At 43.8% G+C, this 16,518-nt stretch overlaps 1 protein-coding gene and 1 long non-coding RNA gene across 3 annotated transcripts in view; one reads left to right on the forward strand and one right to left on the reverse strand.

The window, feature by feature from the left end:
* Positions 1-10,588, forward strand: part of LOC121277208 — a 35,988-nt gene extending 25,400 nt beyond the window's left edge. The window contains exon 3 of the long non-coding RNA XR_005942834.1: positions 9,934-10,588. This is a non-coding gene — a long non-coding RNA (uncharacterized LOC121277208). The remainder of the gene's footprint in view (positions 1-9,933) is intronic.
* The window catches only part of galntl6 (polypeptide N-acetylgalactosaminyltransferase like 6), a 1,468,073-nt gene that overhangs the window by 507,853 nt on the left and 943,702 nt on the right, over positions 1-16,518 (reverse strand). The gene's annotated exons all lie outside the window — the stretch shown is intronic.

Consider the following 16,518-nt stretch of genomic DNA (forward strand, 5'->3'; position numbering starts at 1 on the left):
AGCTGGCACTGACACGATGGGCTGAATGGCCTCTTTTTGTGCTGTAACAGTTCTGAGATCCTAGCTGTCTTCTTTGTTAACGAAGGGTGAATGATTTGGAACACAGTAAGAAACTCAAAGACATACCAAGAGCCAGGTTTGGTATGTAACCAGGAATTAATTTGAATGCTGTCAAGGAGCTTGAATCCCAGATTAAGCAAATGATCCACATGTTGAATTCTTGTAGGGACTCTCCCAATCTCCTGCAGCAATTTTGACGGATGGGCAGAACCCCAGATATAAATGACTGTTTATATTGTCACCCTGGGGTTCAAGTGATATCTCAGCAATCTGCAGAAACAGCCCCTGAAGTTCACAGCATCAGAATTGTGCCCAGACTCACAGCAAAAATTATTCGATAGAGTTCCAAACAGCACTGTTGTGGTTACTTTGACGAACGGACTACAGGAGTCTCAGATACGATCATGATTGTTTATTCAAACAATTGCAAGGGGAGAACCATCTCAATGCAGCTTAGCTCTCTGCTAAATTGCAAGTGTTCAACATATTTATACATTATTGGTCACATACAAGAACAGTTTCCAGATTCCGATCTCGTCAACATATAGATTTACATTAAACAGACATCTTTTGTAACAGGTACATGCATCGTATGTCCCTATTTTTCACCCAGGCAGAAACTCTCCCTCCTACCTAAACTAGGACCATCTGTTCTTCCCCTATCTGTTGAAGAGCACACTTAATCTTAGTTGTTATTGCCAATGCTCTGACTGCAGTCCGGCTCCCAAGGCCTTTCTGTTGTTTGCAGGCCCTAAGGCTGTGCAAGGTTCATCTGGTAACCTTTTACTGCCAATGTGCTCGGTAGCACTGGTTGCCTGGAGATTTTAAGTAATTCATTCCTTTTCAATAAATTCTCCCTTACCATAAATTCTCATTTACTTTCTTTCCCCCAACAGCACCACATCTCATTAATAAGATAAAGCTGAAACAGGTTCACAACCTTGGTTTAAAGATAGATGCAAAATGTTCAAACACTTGGGCATATAGGAGGGGACAATTAAACACATCTCCATGACAGATCACAGAAGGAGAAGATATTGCTGTATTAGAGACAGCCCAAGATTTGCTCCACACTCAATGAATCTCAGGCTGAAACCTATTGTTACAATGGATAAAGCCAAATAAACTTCCACTTCAAAAAAAAAAGATTTCTACCTCTCACAATCTCAGGACATGTGAAGGAGCGTTACAGATAGTGAAGTACTTTTGCAGTCTGGCCACTGTTGTAAAGTAGGAAGGACTCATGTTGCACCTCTGTGGCTAATATTAAATTAATGAGCACGATATTGATGAAGTGTCTTTTGGCACCGAAAATGTGCTAAAGAAGTACCGGATTTTCGCTCCTGAGTTGGGAATGCGAGGATGGGGCATTGACCGGCTCCGTGAACCTGACCTGGGATAAAACAGGCGAGAAGTTGGATTTTTGTTCTGGTGGGGAGGGAAGCAGGCTGGATTAGAAGTCGGGCCTGCTGCCCCCTGCAACAAGCGAAGAGGCAGGCTGGACTGAAGGCTTGCCTCTGTACCCCAGCATTTTGTTGAAGATATTTTAAAAAATGACAGAGAGAGAGAGAGGAAGTGAGGAAAGAAGGAAGGATGGAAGAAAGAAAGTGGGAAAGAAAAAGGAGAAGTGAGAGAGAAAGGGCGATGAAGCGAGAGAAAGAAAGAATGGAGGGAAGTAAGAGAGTGAGATGGAAAAAGAACTAAAGAAAAATAAAGCGACTGAAAGAGTGGGAGAAAGAAAGGAGGGGAATTATGTTTTATTCATTCATTCACGGGATGTGGGCTTCACTGGCTGGGCCAGCATTTATTGCCCATCCCTAGTTGGCCTTGAGAAGGTGGTGGTGAGCTGCCTTCTTGAACTGCTGCAGTCCCTGTGGTGTAGGTACACCTACAATGCTGTTAGGGAGGGAGTTTCAGGATTTTGACTCGGTGACAGTGAAGGAACGGCGATATAATTCCAAGTCAGGATGGTGAGTGACTTGAAGGGGAACTTTCAGGCGATGGTGTTCCCATCTATCTGCTGCCCTCGTCCTTCTAGATGGTAGTGGTTGTGGGTGTGGAAGGTGCTGTCTAAGGAGCCTTGGTGAATTTCTGCAGTGCATCTTGTAGACGCTGATGTTACTATGTGTCGGCAGTGGAGGGAGTGAATGTTTGTGAATGTGGTGCCAATCAAGTGGGCTGCTTTGTCCTGGATGGTGTCAAGCTTCTTGAGTATCTTGGAGCTGCAATCATCCAGGCAAGTGGAGAGTATTCCATCACACTCCTGACTTGTGCCTTATAGATGGTGGACAGGCTTTGAGGAGTCAGGAGGTGAGTTACTCATTGCACAATTCCTGGTATGTAATGAATTTTATAACTAACTGTTGAGCTTGAGGCACTGGAGTCTATTGCTATGGTGGAAGTATCAAGAGCTCAAACTTTCCAGGTTTGAGGGGCCACCATTCTGGAGTAGAGAAAGACTCTATTGAATCGCCGTGTGTGGGTCTAATCCTGCTACGTGCGCCTGTGTTGCTTTTACGTTTCTGGATCCCTCCTGTTTATAAATTTTGAATTATTCTGTCTGCTCAGTCAGTTACTCAAGAAAGGAAAAGTGGCATTGATGACCCTGACAAGCTTACATCAGGAGCTCTTCTGCATACAGTTCTTTCAGTGTAAAACAAAAGCCTCTCCTTTTCTACAGGGTTTTTGCTGCATTCCAATGCTTATTTCTGGTGCTGTTTTTCCTCAAACACTGTAGCAATATTATCACAGGATGACCAAATGTTTGCTGATGCTGTATAATTAGTACATAGGTTCTTGCATTAGTTTTCCTATTACCTTTTCCAATCTTACATGCCAACCCATTTGTTGGCTCTGATTAATGGCTCCAATCATCGATCGCACTTTCACAAGAAACCCTTTTTGCAGAAGTTTAAAAAAACGCGAGATTGATCTGTAAACAAGTGCTATCAGACACAGGCTCATTATGCCTCCTGTTGGAACATCATGGTTCCCTTTGGAAGATGAATTTTCTCTCTGCCACTGTGCCACAGCAAGGTTCCTTCATTAATTATCTCCAGCCCTGTACAAAATCTATCCTGATGGATGCCTGCAAACATCAGTGTAATTACTGGCTATGAGTGCTGACAGCTCGCATCATGGTCCAGATGACCAACTCGCTGTGGCTCAAAAAGAAATCGTAAGCAATCAGATGTGGCGTGCCACATGAACTGGGCACCTTAATGTTAACGGGTTGCTGTAAAAAGACCGCCCGAGTGCTGAATTTCTTCCAGAACTTCTTCTGGGTGGCACAGGTCACAGGTTTGGAAGGTGCTGTAGAAGAAGCCTTGGTGAGTTGCTGAGTGCATCCTATAGACGGTGCACCCAGCAGCCACCCCCAGCTTGGTGGTGGAGATGAAAAAATTGCTACGATCACCAATCCTGCCCGTCTTCAACATTTGAATGCCTCGCTAGCGCATGGCTCCGATAATTCATTTTTAGCTGGGGCAGACTGAATGTACAACGAATATGCCCCGTATGCTTCCTGATATTCTGACGTGAGATGCTTCAGTCACAAAGAGGAGTGCCGGTGAAGGAGGCAATTTGGCCCATCTAGTTGATTTGACTCCTACTCCAACAGCTTCTCACTGCTGCTTAAAAGTTTTTACCTCCACTCCCTTACCCAGAAGATGATCTCAGTGTTCACCACTTTTTGAGAAGAGGCGTATTTTTTTACTAATTTTTGGGAGATACTGGCATTGTTGAGATTTATTGCTCATCCTTAGTTGCCCCTCAGCAGATGGAGAGGTACCTTCTCCTTAAACAGCTGTAGCAGAAAGACAGGAAGAAAGTGGGAAAGAAAAAGGAGAAGAGATAAAAAGGGTGATAAAGCAAATGAAAGAAAGAATGGAGGGAAGTAAGAGAGTGAGATGGAAAAAGAAATAGAGAAAAAGTGAGTGAAAGAGCAGGAGAAGGGAAGAAGGTATAAGAGAGAGGAAAATTGAAATGCTGTTGGATAGGGAGTTTCAGGATTTTGGGATTTCTGTGCCCTTGTTGTTCTAGGTGGTCCAGGTCACAGGTTTGGGAGTCACTGTCAAAGAAGCCTTGGTGAGTTGCTGAGTGCATCTTGTAGCCAGTGCAAACAGCAGCCACCGCAAGCTGATGGTGGAGGTGAAAAAATTGCTCTGGTCATAAAACATGATGACTTACCATCAAAGGTCATCGATGAATAATGGCTAGTGATGAAGTTATTGCTTTTGTATATTCACACTCTTTCCTTGGAGGGTGAAGTTAGATGGGTGCAACAGTGCATTTGTGAATAGGTTAGTGATCCTATATCAATATACAGGGGGGTCTTGTATCCTGGTGTCTACTTTTGTTTCCAATATATTCCCAAACCACTAGCGCTTTCCCTGCTTTGCCAGATATTTCACACTTTCCTCTTCCTCTGTTATTCTACTGTAATCATTCATACATCCTCTGGGTCTCAACTATCTTTCATTCCTCTCACTATTGCCTTCTGTGTCTTGCACCATCATTTAATGATCCCTGTCCTTCACTTAAATAAAGGCCACTCATTTAGTTTCCCCTGCCCCTTTCTGATTGGCTCTGTTCCTTCCCTTTAACAGCTGTTCATCTCTAACAGTTCCCGCTTCTGAGGGAAGGTCATCCACTCCTTCTTCTCTCCACAGATGGTGCCTGACCTGCGGAGCATGCTCTGTTTTTATTCCGGGTTAATATACAAGATCTATCAGTCATTTTTGTCACCCTCGGTCAGATGAGAGTGGGGATCGTGCATTATTTCTAGCTCCTCGATCACCTTAAAAGAGACAAAAGTGACACTAATGTTTCTCTCTATCAAGGTAGACATTGCAGCATTAATCAAAGAAACATCTCTGTGAAATACAGTGGAGCCTCATTATCTGAAGTTTTATTGTCTATCTCCTTTTTCTTACTTGCTGGCTGTTTCTCAGGAATGCCCTGGTTGTGCAATATCTTATATTATTTTACTTTCATTTCCATTTTCCTATGGGCCAGAATTTTATGTTTCCCCACTGGCGGGTATTTTGGTGCAGGGAGGAGCGTGAAATTGAAGGAACAGGATTCCCTCTGGGCTCCCGCCCGCCCAGACAAAGCAATGATTTTACACAGGGGCGGGCAAGGCCTCGACGGGAATCCTGCCCTTACCCCAGTTGAGGCCCTTAAGTGGCCAATTACTGGCCACTTAAGGGCTGTTTCCCGCTCAGCCTCAACTTTTAAGGTGGTGGGAGGATTGTACGAGCGTGGGGGAAGGCTGAAAATCAAAAGAGTCACGTCTTGGACGGGAAGGGTGGGTGTGCCTCACCAAAAGCCCAACTCTGAAATCAGGCGCTGCGCCCTTAAGGTCTGGTGGCCTCCGGACCTCCCTTCCCCACCCTGGCTTCTCCCCCGAAACCCCATCACCCCTTTCGCGCCTCTCCAGGCCTCCCCTATCCTCCCCGTCCTGAGACGCCTTGAACTTACCTGGGCCTCCAGTGCCCGGACTTTAGGCTCCGACATCCCCCTGCATTTCGTCTTCTGTCCGCTGCGGCCCGTCGCTGCAGAGGGGCCTCAGAGCTACCGGTCAATCTCAGCTCTCTAAGGCGGGACTTCCTCCTGAGTGAAGTGGGCAGAAGTCCCGCCCACAGCCTCTTGATGCTCATTCGAGCGTGAAATGGTTGCACGGCACTCGGAGTGGGCGGGGGTATGTTCCCCGCCAACTCTTCGGGTGGCGGGAAATGAGATGCTGCCATCCGAAAAATTTCAGGCCATGATGTTTCATTTGCTACTTGTAGAGCAGTCATCTTAATTCTTGTGCCTGAGCTGCACTATACATGTAGGAGCAAAATTATGTAAGGTGGGAGCAAACGTTGCAGTTGCCCCATGCCAGCAGTGTGAAACAGCCTCACAGCATATAGGCAGCTGTTGTATCCCAAGCCAGTTTTCATTTTCCATTGACTTTGGAAGAATTGCCAAGATTTTTATTTCAAACCAACAGAGTCAATGTTTCGAGTCCGTATCACCCTTCTTCAGAGCTGATGAAACGTGGTGAAATTTATACTGTTTAAGGGCGGTGGGACAGGTGGAGCTGGGTAGAAAGCCGGCGATAGATGGGGACAAAGGAGGGATTGTCAAAAATGTCATGAACTAAAGGACAATGGGAGTATTCATGGTAGTGGTTAGTGCTAGAAAAGGTGCTGATAGTTGCGTAAAGGTAGTGAGGCAGAATGTGATAATAACAGAACAAGGTTAGTGTTCCTTAAACAGTATAAATTTCATCACATTCCCACTTCTTTTCAGCTCTGAAGAAGGGTCATATAGACTCGAAACGTTAACTCTGTTTCTCTCTTCACAGATGCTGCCAGACCTGCTGAGTTTTTCCAGTATTTTCTGTTTTTGTTTCAGATTTCCAGCATCCTCAGTATTTTGCTTTTATATTACCTGGAATGGGTGGGTTGTCTTATGAGGAAAGGTTGACAGACTAGGCTTGTATCTGTTGAACTTTAGAAGAGTAAGAGGTGACTTGATTGAAACATATAAGATCCTGAGGGGTCTTGACAGGCTGGATGTGGAGAATCTTGTGGGAGAATCTAGAACGAGGGGGTCACTGTTTAAAAATAAGGGGTCGTCTATTTCAAACAGAGGTGGGACAACGTTTTTGAACTCAAGAGGGTCGTTGAGTCTTTGGAATTCTCGTCCTGAAAAGGTGGTGGAAGCAGAGTCTTTGAATATGTTTAAGGCAGAGGTGGATAGATGCTTGGTAAGCAAGGGGGTGAAAGGTTATTGGGGGTAGGTGGGATGCAGATTTCATGTTAATATCAGATCAGCCATGATCTCATTAAATAGCGGAGCAGGCTCCTTGTTTGTATGTTTGTAATTCAAGAGAAAAATCTTCCTCTAGAGAGTAGTAAGAATTTAGACCTTGCTACTATTAGAATCATATCTCTCAAGGTTGAAGTTTTCTTTTACAAAATGGGAGGATTTGGCATGATTTGGATGTGTGGATGCTAACCTGGGATTTCTTTTTAAAAGAAGGTCATACGTTCACCTTAGAACTGTAAACAAGCAGGTCTCTTCTCAAGAAATCACTTGACCTTTATGAGACTTGAGAAGGAGTAGTTTTGTTTGTGTTGAGCTGCAAGGAACTTTAATTAATGAAGTTGGGAGACAAAAAAGACAGTCACACAGGAGAGGGATAAAAAAGCTTAAGTTGTGAACCTGCTTGTTTTTGAAGGCAGACTTGCTGGAGAACAAGCTGAGAAAGGAAGGCTCTCTCTCTCTCTCTCCCTCTCTATCTTGCCTGAAATTGAGTGTGGCTATCAACCTGTAGACAGAGAACCCTCATTTGAGTATGGCCAGTCTGCATTTGGACATGCAAAGCTGGACCAGTTGGTGGGAACTTCCAGGCATCGACTGGGATAAGTCTTTACACAAGAGAATTCCGGGTCGACAATGTCGGGACGCTGTGGGCTTTATCCTTTATTTTATAACACCCATCCTCCAAAGCCCATCTCTGCAGAGACACTCTATCTGTTTGTACTTTGTCTGTGTGTGTGTGTATCTGTGTTGCGTCCACACACGAGAGAGATTCTTTAGGAAGAGATAGACAGTTATACTTCCTGATTATAATTGTGTGTTAACCAGTACTTGCAACTTGTTAAAATAAGTTCTATTTTAAAATAAATTAATCATTCTGAGTTTTTGAAAGAAGCCTGGTCAGAGTCTTAATAGCTGAACACTTGGAAAACAGTGGCAGAATCGGACAGAGTCAGCATGGATTTACGAAAGGGAAATCATGCTTAACAAATCTACTGGAATTTTTCGAAGATGTAACTAGTAGGATTGATGAGGGGGAGCCAGTGGATGTGGTTTATTCAGAAGGCTTTTGACAAAACATAAGAGATTAGCGTGTAAAATTAAAGTGCATGAGATTGGGGGTCGTGTATTGAGATGGATAGAAAACTGATTGGCAGACAGGAAACAAAGAGTAGGAATAAACGGGTCTTTTTCTGAGTGGCAGGTAGTGACTAGTGAGGTATCGCAGGAACCCCAGCTATTTACAATATATATTAATAATTTAGATGAGGGAACTAAATGTAATATCTCCAAATTTGGGTGGGAGGGTGAGCTGTGAGGAGGATGCAGAGATGCTTCAGTGTGATTTGGACAAGCTGAGTGAGTGGGCAAATGTATGGTAGATGCAGTATAATATGGATAAATGTGAGGTTATCCACTTTGGTAGCAAAAACAGGAAGGCAGATTATTATCTGAATGGCTATAAATTGAGAGAGGGAAATGTGCAAGGAGGCCTGGGTGTCCTCATACGCCAGTTGCTGAAGGTAAGCATGCAGGTGCAGCAGGCGGTAAAGAAGGCAAATGGTATGTTGGCCTTCATAGCAAGAGGATTCGAGTACAGGAACAGGGATGTCTTGCTGCAATTATACAGGGCCTTGGTAAGACCACACCTGGAATATTGTGTGCAGTCATGGTCTCCTTATCTGAGGAAGGATGTTCTTGCTATAGAAAGACTGCAGCGAAGGTTTACCAGACTGATTCCTGGGATGGCGGGACTGACATAAGAGGAGACATTGAGTCGGTTAGGATTATATTCGCTGGAGTTCAGAAGAATGAGGGGGGATCTCATAGGAACCTATAAAATTTTAACAGGACTAGACAGGGTAGATGAAGGAAGGATGTTCCCAATGGTGGGGGAGTCCAGAACCAGGGGTCACAGTCTGAGGATACTGGGTAGACCATTTAGGACTGAGATGAGGAGAAATTTCTTCACCTAGGGAATGGTGAGCCTGTGGAATTCACTACCACAGAAAGTAGTTGAGGCCAAAACATTGCATGTTTTCAAGAAGGAGTTAGATATAGCTCTTAGGGCGAAAGGGATCAAAGGATATGGGGAGGAAGCGGGAGCAGGCTATTGAGTTGGATGATCAGCCATGATCATGATGAATGGTGGAGCAGGCTCGAAGGGCCAAATGGCCTACTCCTGCTCATATTTTCTACTTTTCTATTTTTCTATTGAGTTTTTTTTCATTCAATCAACGGCTTTATAAATAAAATTATCATTTATTATTAATACACTACAATTGACATTAGCATTTAAACAATATTTTGGATTTATACATGAATTAGAATTAACCTAATAATGCAATACCTCCAGAATTCCCAAAGTGTGGGATTCTTGGGATCTGGGCATCACTTGTTAGGCCAACATCTATTGCCCATCCCTAGGTGCCCTTGCTCAGGGGCCATTTAAGAGTGAACCACATTACTGTGGTTCTGGAGTCACATGTAGGTCAGACCAGCTAAGGATGGCAGATTTTCTCCTCTGAAGGACACTAGTGAACCAGATGGGTTTTTATGACAATTGGCAATGGTTTCCTGGTCATTTTAATTCCAGGGCTTTTACTTAATTCCAGACTTTTATTGAATTCAAATTTCACTATCTGCTGTGGTGAGATTTGAACTTGGGTCCAAAGAGCATTACTCTGGGTCTCTGGAAAACTAGTCCAATGGCAACACCACTATGCCACCTCCTCCCCAAGCCTGTACGACGTGTAGAGTAGAGGGGCTTGATAATTTGCGCAGTCCTCCCATCCCAGTGGTAACACTACCACATGGGATGGTTGACAGGAATAGCAAAAATGCATTTAAAAGGTACATGAGGGAGAAAGGAATAGAAGGTTATGCTGATAGGGTAAGAAGAAATGATAGAGGGAGGCTGGTGCAAAGCATTGACCAAGTGGGCTCAATGGCCTGTTCTTGTGCTGTACTTTCTATCTAATACATTTGTTATGTTCCTAAGACATGTAAAAGATCATAAATTGTTTAATTAAAACCTTATCTCTTTGCTTATTTAAAAAGTGGACATTGCTGAACAAAAAGATGGCTGCTACAGGTCACATGATTCACAAGTTGGCTACAGATTCTGGAAATTTCCAACAGCAGTTACAGAGTAAAAGCTCAATCTTCATCCTTGTGAGGATACATCACAATCAATAAAACCTGGGACCAGCAGAGGATCTGCCTCCCCAGCCTAGTCCTATGACAAAGGGAGAGCCATCAAAACTCTTACACCTGCAGACGTGCTAAAAGCCATCAACTATGTTGTAAGGCGAACAATGGATAATTTTGACTAGAAGCTCCTGGCCTTTGGAAAATTTTAATATTACATTTCTAGTCTCACAACTCAGTCTGCTGTTTAAACTCCAGCCTGCAAACATCACTGTAGGACTCCAGGCGGACCAAAAGTCTGCATCAACTCGAAGCCTCCTCAGAGCCCGTTTCTCTAGAAGATTCCTGCCATCCCCTGGCAAGTATACCAACCTCATCTCACTGCGTCACTATCAACTTCAAAGAAATTCTGCAAATCCTGCTTTAGCTAGCTGAAACCACCTGAACGATAGCTTCCCCGTGAAGGAGCATTCACTGGACTCTGACTTTCTGAACTCTGGCAATTGCGTGAACTGATAGCCACATCTGTGGTGCTTCTTTCTTTTAAATTATTCTTAGTTGTAAACAGTCCTCTTTCCTATCTTCTTATTGTGTGCTTCTGAAGGAAGTTGCGATCATTCCCCAGGTTTTAATGTGTGAATAAACTATACTTCTGATTTAACCCTAAAGAGAGTTTCCTGCGAGTCACTTTAAAAATTGACCGCACAAACAAAGGGTTTGGGGAAAGATTCCACAGCCCATTTCAAAAATTCAAACACCTCTGCTTATGGACAGACAGGGAGAAAATAGAGGAATCCAGATTTGCCTCCATCCCTTGTCAATAACACATTCATTTCCTTGTATTGCAATAGTGCCTTACTCTTTAAAAACAATGAATCATCCTTAATGGGACAATAATATTTTTACTTATTCGTTCCTGGACTGTGGGTGTTGCCGGCTAGGCCAGGATTTATTGCCTAGCCCTAATTGCCCTTGAACGGAGTGGCTTGCTAGGCCATTTCTGAGAGCATTTAAGAGTCAACCACCTTGCTGTGGGTCTGGAGTCACATGGAGGCCAGACCAGGTAAGGATGGCAGATTTCCTTCCCTAAAGGATGTCAGTGAACCAGATGGGTTTTTACGACAATCAATAATGGTTTCGTGGTCATCAATAGACCTTTAATTCCAGATTTTTATTAAATTCAAATTTCACAATCCGCTGTGGTGGGATTCCAGCCCGGGTCTTCAGGGCATTACTCTGGGTCTCTGGATTACTAGTCCAGTGACAATATCACTGCACCACCACCGCCTCCTCGCTGAGTGTTACGGATAATGTTATGGAGCTGGTAATCCAGAGGTCCAGGTTAATGCTTTGGAAATCATGGGTTCAAATCCTCCCATGGGAGCTGGCGGAACATAAATTTAGTTAACAAATCTGGAATAAAATGCTAGTCTGATTAAGAATGGTCACAAAACAGCTGGATTGTTATAAAAACAAATTTGTTTCACTGGAAGCATTTTGGTGGGAATCTGCTGTTCTTACCCAGCCTGGCCGACACATGACCCAGGATTCACAGCAAATGGGGTTGACTCTTAACTGTTCTCCCAGAATGACGTAGTAAGCTGTTAGCAAAAGAGCTGTGGGTGCACCTACACCACGTGGATTGGAGCGGTTCAAGAAGACAGCTCACCACCAGCTTCTCAAGGGCCTTTAGAGATGGGCAACAAATGCTGGCCTTGCCATGCTAGCACTCCAAGAGATTCAGGCCTTCATCCACCTCAGTGTACACCAACGAGTTCATACTGGAGAGAGGCCATTCACCTGCTCTGAGTGAGGGAAGGGATTCACTTGTTTCTCCAACCTGTTGAGGCACAAGCGAGTTCACACTGGGGTGAGGCTGTTCACCTGATCCGAGTGCAGGAAGGGATTTTTCATTAAAAAATGAATGAAACAGTTCAGAACATCCTAAGGTAGTGAAAGGACCAATATAAGTATTGGTTCCAAAGAACACAAGCTTTAGATGAATTCTGAAGAAGAGTCACACAGACTCAAGACGTTAACTCTGTTTCTCTCTCCACAGATACTACCAGACCTGCTGAGTCTTCCCAGCATTTTCTGTTTCTATTTCAAATTTCCGGCATCCGCAGTATTTTGCCTTTTATCTGAGTTCTATGTTTCCTGCTCTACACAAAGAGGGCCCCCTCTATTCCGATACACGATGGAGTTTACATTATAATCCTCTTGAGGGTGAATAATTTGCTTACACTGTAATACCTTTCACTTAGATACTTTGTCAGAAATATCAGGAATTGCTTGTCATAAATCCAACTTCACTTATCTAAAAGCTGTTTTATCTCAATGGTCTCTTGGCTGCTATTCAGATGCATTTTATTTTTGATTGGCTCCCATCACTTTTCCCATGGTCAGTTGTAATTTATTCAAATACAATTTATGTCTCATTGAAAGTATGAAATTTATTTAAGTATTTTAAACAGTGTTGATGACCCAGATTATCACTTCAAAGTACGCTTAAAAAAGTAGGCACCGAGAAAATGAATGTAAAGCAAATATAATAAATGTTCAATTTGTTATTCAAATTACAATTAATAGGGTACTGAGCAACAAGACTGCATCGTTGGACAAGCAAATGTGCTCAGCATAAAAAATAAAAAGAGTGGCACAAATCAGGATGATGTTTCAGTTTTGGCAGCAACTTGCAGAGCAAGATTGGAGACTCCCAGCTGTGGATTTTCTTAGGGGAGCAGGAGAAATGAATTTGCATCAATGGGAGCGCCCTTCCATGTCTGCAGGAAGTCCCAATTTGCTTCTTAGCCATTGATTTGCTTTTGAAGTTGAATGGCTGTTGTCATTTAGGTGGATGCAACAGCAAATTTGCATTGAGGGTGGTTCCATGAACTGCAATGAAGTAAAAGCCTGCATAATCTCTGGTGCTTGGGGACATCCCAAGATTGTGAAAGTTCTTGCACAAAATGCAGTCTTTTTTTTCCGAACCCAAAATTGATTGGGTTACGTTAGTCAGCCAGATAACCTGTTCTTCGGTACTCCATTGACTGTAAAGCAGCTTGGGGCATCCAGAAGGCATTATAAATGCAAAATTCTTTTCTTTCCCATCCTAAGTGCGATTGAGATGTGACAAGCGTTCATGGTGAAAAGACATTCATGACTGTTTCCTTAACCAGCTTGCTGCATGGCTAGTTCTGTGCAATGGATTGTCCTGAAGCCAGACAGTACTTGGGAAGTGATGGCTAGAGTGAAATTGGGTTTGCAATGAAAGCGAAAGTGAAACTCAGGAAAATGGAAATGAAATAATTTTGCTGGAATGGAAAGACCAAGTTAATGAGGTGGACAAATTCCCAATTAGGCAGCCATTCAGCAGTTAATTACATTCTGAATAGGTGCGGAGGGGATATGTCAAAGCCAATGATTTTGTGAATAAAGAGAGTGGTTTGAGCAAAAATTAGTTTCTTTGAAAAGCACAGGGTGGATTCACAAGGTATTGACTGATGAGGAAGACCATTTAACCCATCTAATTTAAAAATTATATAACTCTTGGGATGTGGGTGTTGTTGGCAAGACTGGCAGTCTTAGTTGCATACAATTGAATTGCTAGCTAGCCCATTTTTAAAATTCTTTCACAGGATGTGGGTGTCACTGTTCATCTCTAACTACCCTTGAGAAGATGGGAAGCCACCTTTTGGAACTGTTGCAGCCCATGTGGTGTAGGTATATCCGCAGTGCTGTCAGAAAGGGAGTTCCAGGAATTTGACTCAGTGACAGTGAAGGACCAGCAATACAGTACCAAGTCAGGATGGTGAGTGGCTTGGAGGGCATTCGCAGGTGGCTGTGTTCCAATGCGCCTGCTGCCCTTGTCCTTCTAGGTGGTAGAGGTCATGGGTTTGGAAGGTGCTAATGAAGGAGCCTTGGTGAATTGCTGGAGTGCATCTTGTACATGGTACACACTGCTGCTACTGTGCGTCAGTGGTGGAGGGAATGAAAGTTTAACGTGGCGAATGGGCTGCCAATCAAGTGGCTGCTTTGCCCTAGATGAGGCTGAGTTTCTTGAGTGTTGTTGGAGCTTCACTCATCCAGACAAGTGGAGAGCATTCCATCACACTCCTGATTTGTGCCTTGTGGATGGTGGCCGAGTTCCAGGGAGCAGAGTCGGAGGGCGGAATTCCAGAGAGGTGAGTATAAAAACCTTACCTCGGGGATTTAAAAAAAAAAAATTAAAAGTAAATCTGTGATCTGATTGGCTGGTAGAGAATCCACACTGAATTTGAAACTAAAACATTGTTAAACTAATTAAATCAAATAAATTAATCACTTAATTAATAAGTAGAGGGTATCTAGACCAGAATTAGGGGATTACTGTTCTTAGAATTTAGCATTTATAGTAGAAATCTAGCCCTAGGGAACATATAGTTAATAAGGAGTCAAGAAGCAGTTATTAGATTTAAATTAATTTATTAAATAGTTCTAGCAATGGCAGTTGCTGGGGTGAAGTGCTTCACCTGTGGGATGTGGGAAATCCGCGACATAGGCAGGAAGAGTGACGAGGTTCTGCAGCGGGAGTTCAGGGAGTTAGGCAGAAAGTTAAATAACAGGACCTCTAGCGTTGTAATCTCAGGATTACTCCCTGTGCCACGTGCCAGTGAGGCTAGAAATAGGAAGATATTGCAGCTGAACACGTGGCTGAACAGATGGTGTAGGAGGGAGGGTTTCCGATATCTGGATCATTGGGATCTCTTCTGGGGTAGGTGGGACCTGTACAAGAAGGATGGGTTGCATCTAAACTGGAGGGGCACTAATATCCTGGGTGCGAGGTTTGCTAGTGTCACTCTGGAGGGTTTAAACTAGTATGGCAGGGGGGTGGGAACCAGAGCAATAGGTCAGCAGGTGAAAAAAATGACTGGGAACCAGTGAATATGGTCAGTAGGACTAAGAGGAGGAGCAGGCAGGGAGAAATTACTGAACACAGTGGGACTGGGGGTCTGAAATGCATTTGTTTCAATGCAAGATGTATAATAGGCAAGGCAGATGAGCTTAGAGCTTGGATTAGTACTTGGGACTATGATGTTATTGCTATTACAGAGACTTGGTTGAAGGATGGACAGGATTGGAAGATAAACGTTACAGGATTTAGATGTTTCTGACAGGATAGAGAGGGATGTAGAAGAGGTGGGGGAGTTGCACTGCTGGTTAAGGGGAATATCACTGCTGTACGGCAGGAGGACACCTCGGTGGGCTCATGCGGCGAGGCAATATGGGTAGAGCTCCGGAATAGGAAGGGTGCAGTCACAATGTTGGGGGTTTACTATAGGCCTCCCAATTGCTGGCAGGAGATTGAGGAACAGTTATGTAGGCAGATTTTGGAAAGATGTAAGAGCAAGAGGGTTGTTGGTGGGTGATTTTAACTTTCATACATTGACTGGGAATCACTTAGTGCTAGGGGTTTGGATGGTGCAGAATTTGTAAGGGGCATCCAGGAGGGCTTCCTGAGACAATATCTAGATAGTCCAACTAGGGAAGGGGCAATACTGGACCTGGTATTAGGGAATGAACCCGGCCAGGTGGTCGAAGTTTCAGTAGGAGAGATTTCGGGAAAGGTGACCATAATTCAGTAAGTTTCAAGGTACTGGTGGATAAGGATAACAGGAGGCTCGGGTTAAGGTGCTTAATTGGGGGAAGGCTAATTATAACAATATTAGGCAGGAACTGAGGAATCTAGAATGGAGGCGAATGTTTGAGGGCAAATCGGGGGGACTTTCAAATGTCAGTTGATAAGAATTCAGGACCGGCATGTTCCTGCTAGGATGAAGGATAAGCATGGCAAGTTTCAGGAACCTTGGATAACGAAGGATATTGTGAGGTAAGTCAAAAAGAAAAGGGAAGCATTTGTAAGGGCTAGAAGGCTGGGAACAGATGAAGCCTGTGGAGAATATAAAGAAAGTAGGAAGAAACTTAAGCAAGGAGTCAGGAGGGCTAAAAGGGGTCATGAAAAGTCACTGGCAACCAGGATTAAGGAAAATCCCAAGGGCTTTTATACATATGTAAAGGGCAAGAGGGTAGCCAGGGAAAAGGTAGGCCCACTCAGGGACAGAGGTGGGAATCTGTGTGTGGAGCCAGAAGAAATGGGAGAGATACTAAATGAATACTTCTCATCAGTATTCACCAACGAGAAGGATTTAGCGGTTGATTTGTCTAGGGAAGAGTGTATAGATAGCCTGGATCATGTTGAGATCAAAAAAAAGGTGTTAGGCATCTTGAAGAATATTAAGGTGGATAAGTCCCCAGGGCCAGATGGGATCTACCCCAGAGTACTGAGGGAGGCAAGGGAGGAGATTGCTGGGGCCTTGACAGAAATCTTTGTATCCTCACTGGCTATGGGTGAGGTCCCAGAGGACTGGAGAATGGCCAATGTTGTACCATTGTTTAAGAAGGGTAGCAGGGATAATCCAGGAAATTACAGGCCGGTGAGCCTTACGTCAGTGGTAG

The sequence above is a fragment of the Carcharodon carcharias genome, chromosome 4, assembly GCF_017639515.1.
Source record: "Carcharodon carcharias isolate sCarCar2 chromosome 4, sCarCar2.pri, whole genome shotgun sequence".
In the NCBI taxonomy this organism is placed as follows: Eukaryota; Metazoa; Chordata; class Chondrichthyes; order Lamniformes; family Lamnidae; genus Carcharodon; species Carcharodon carcharias.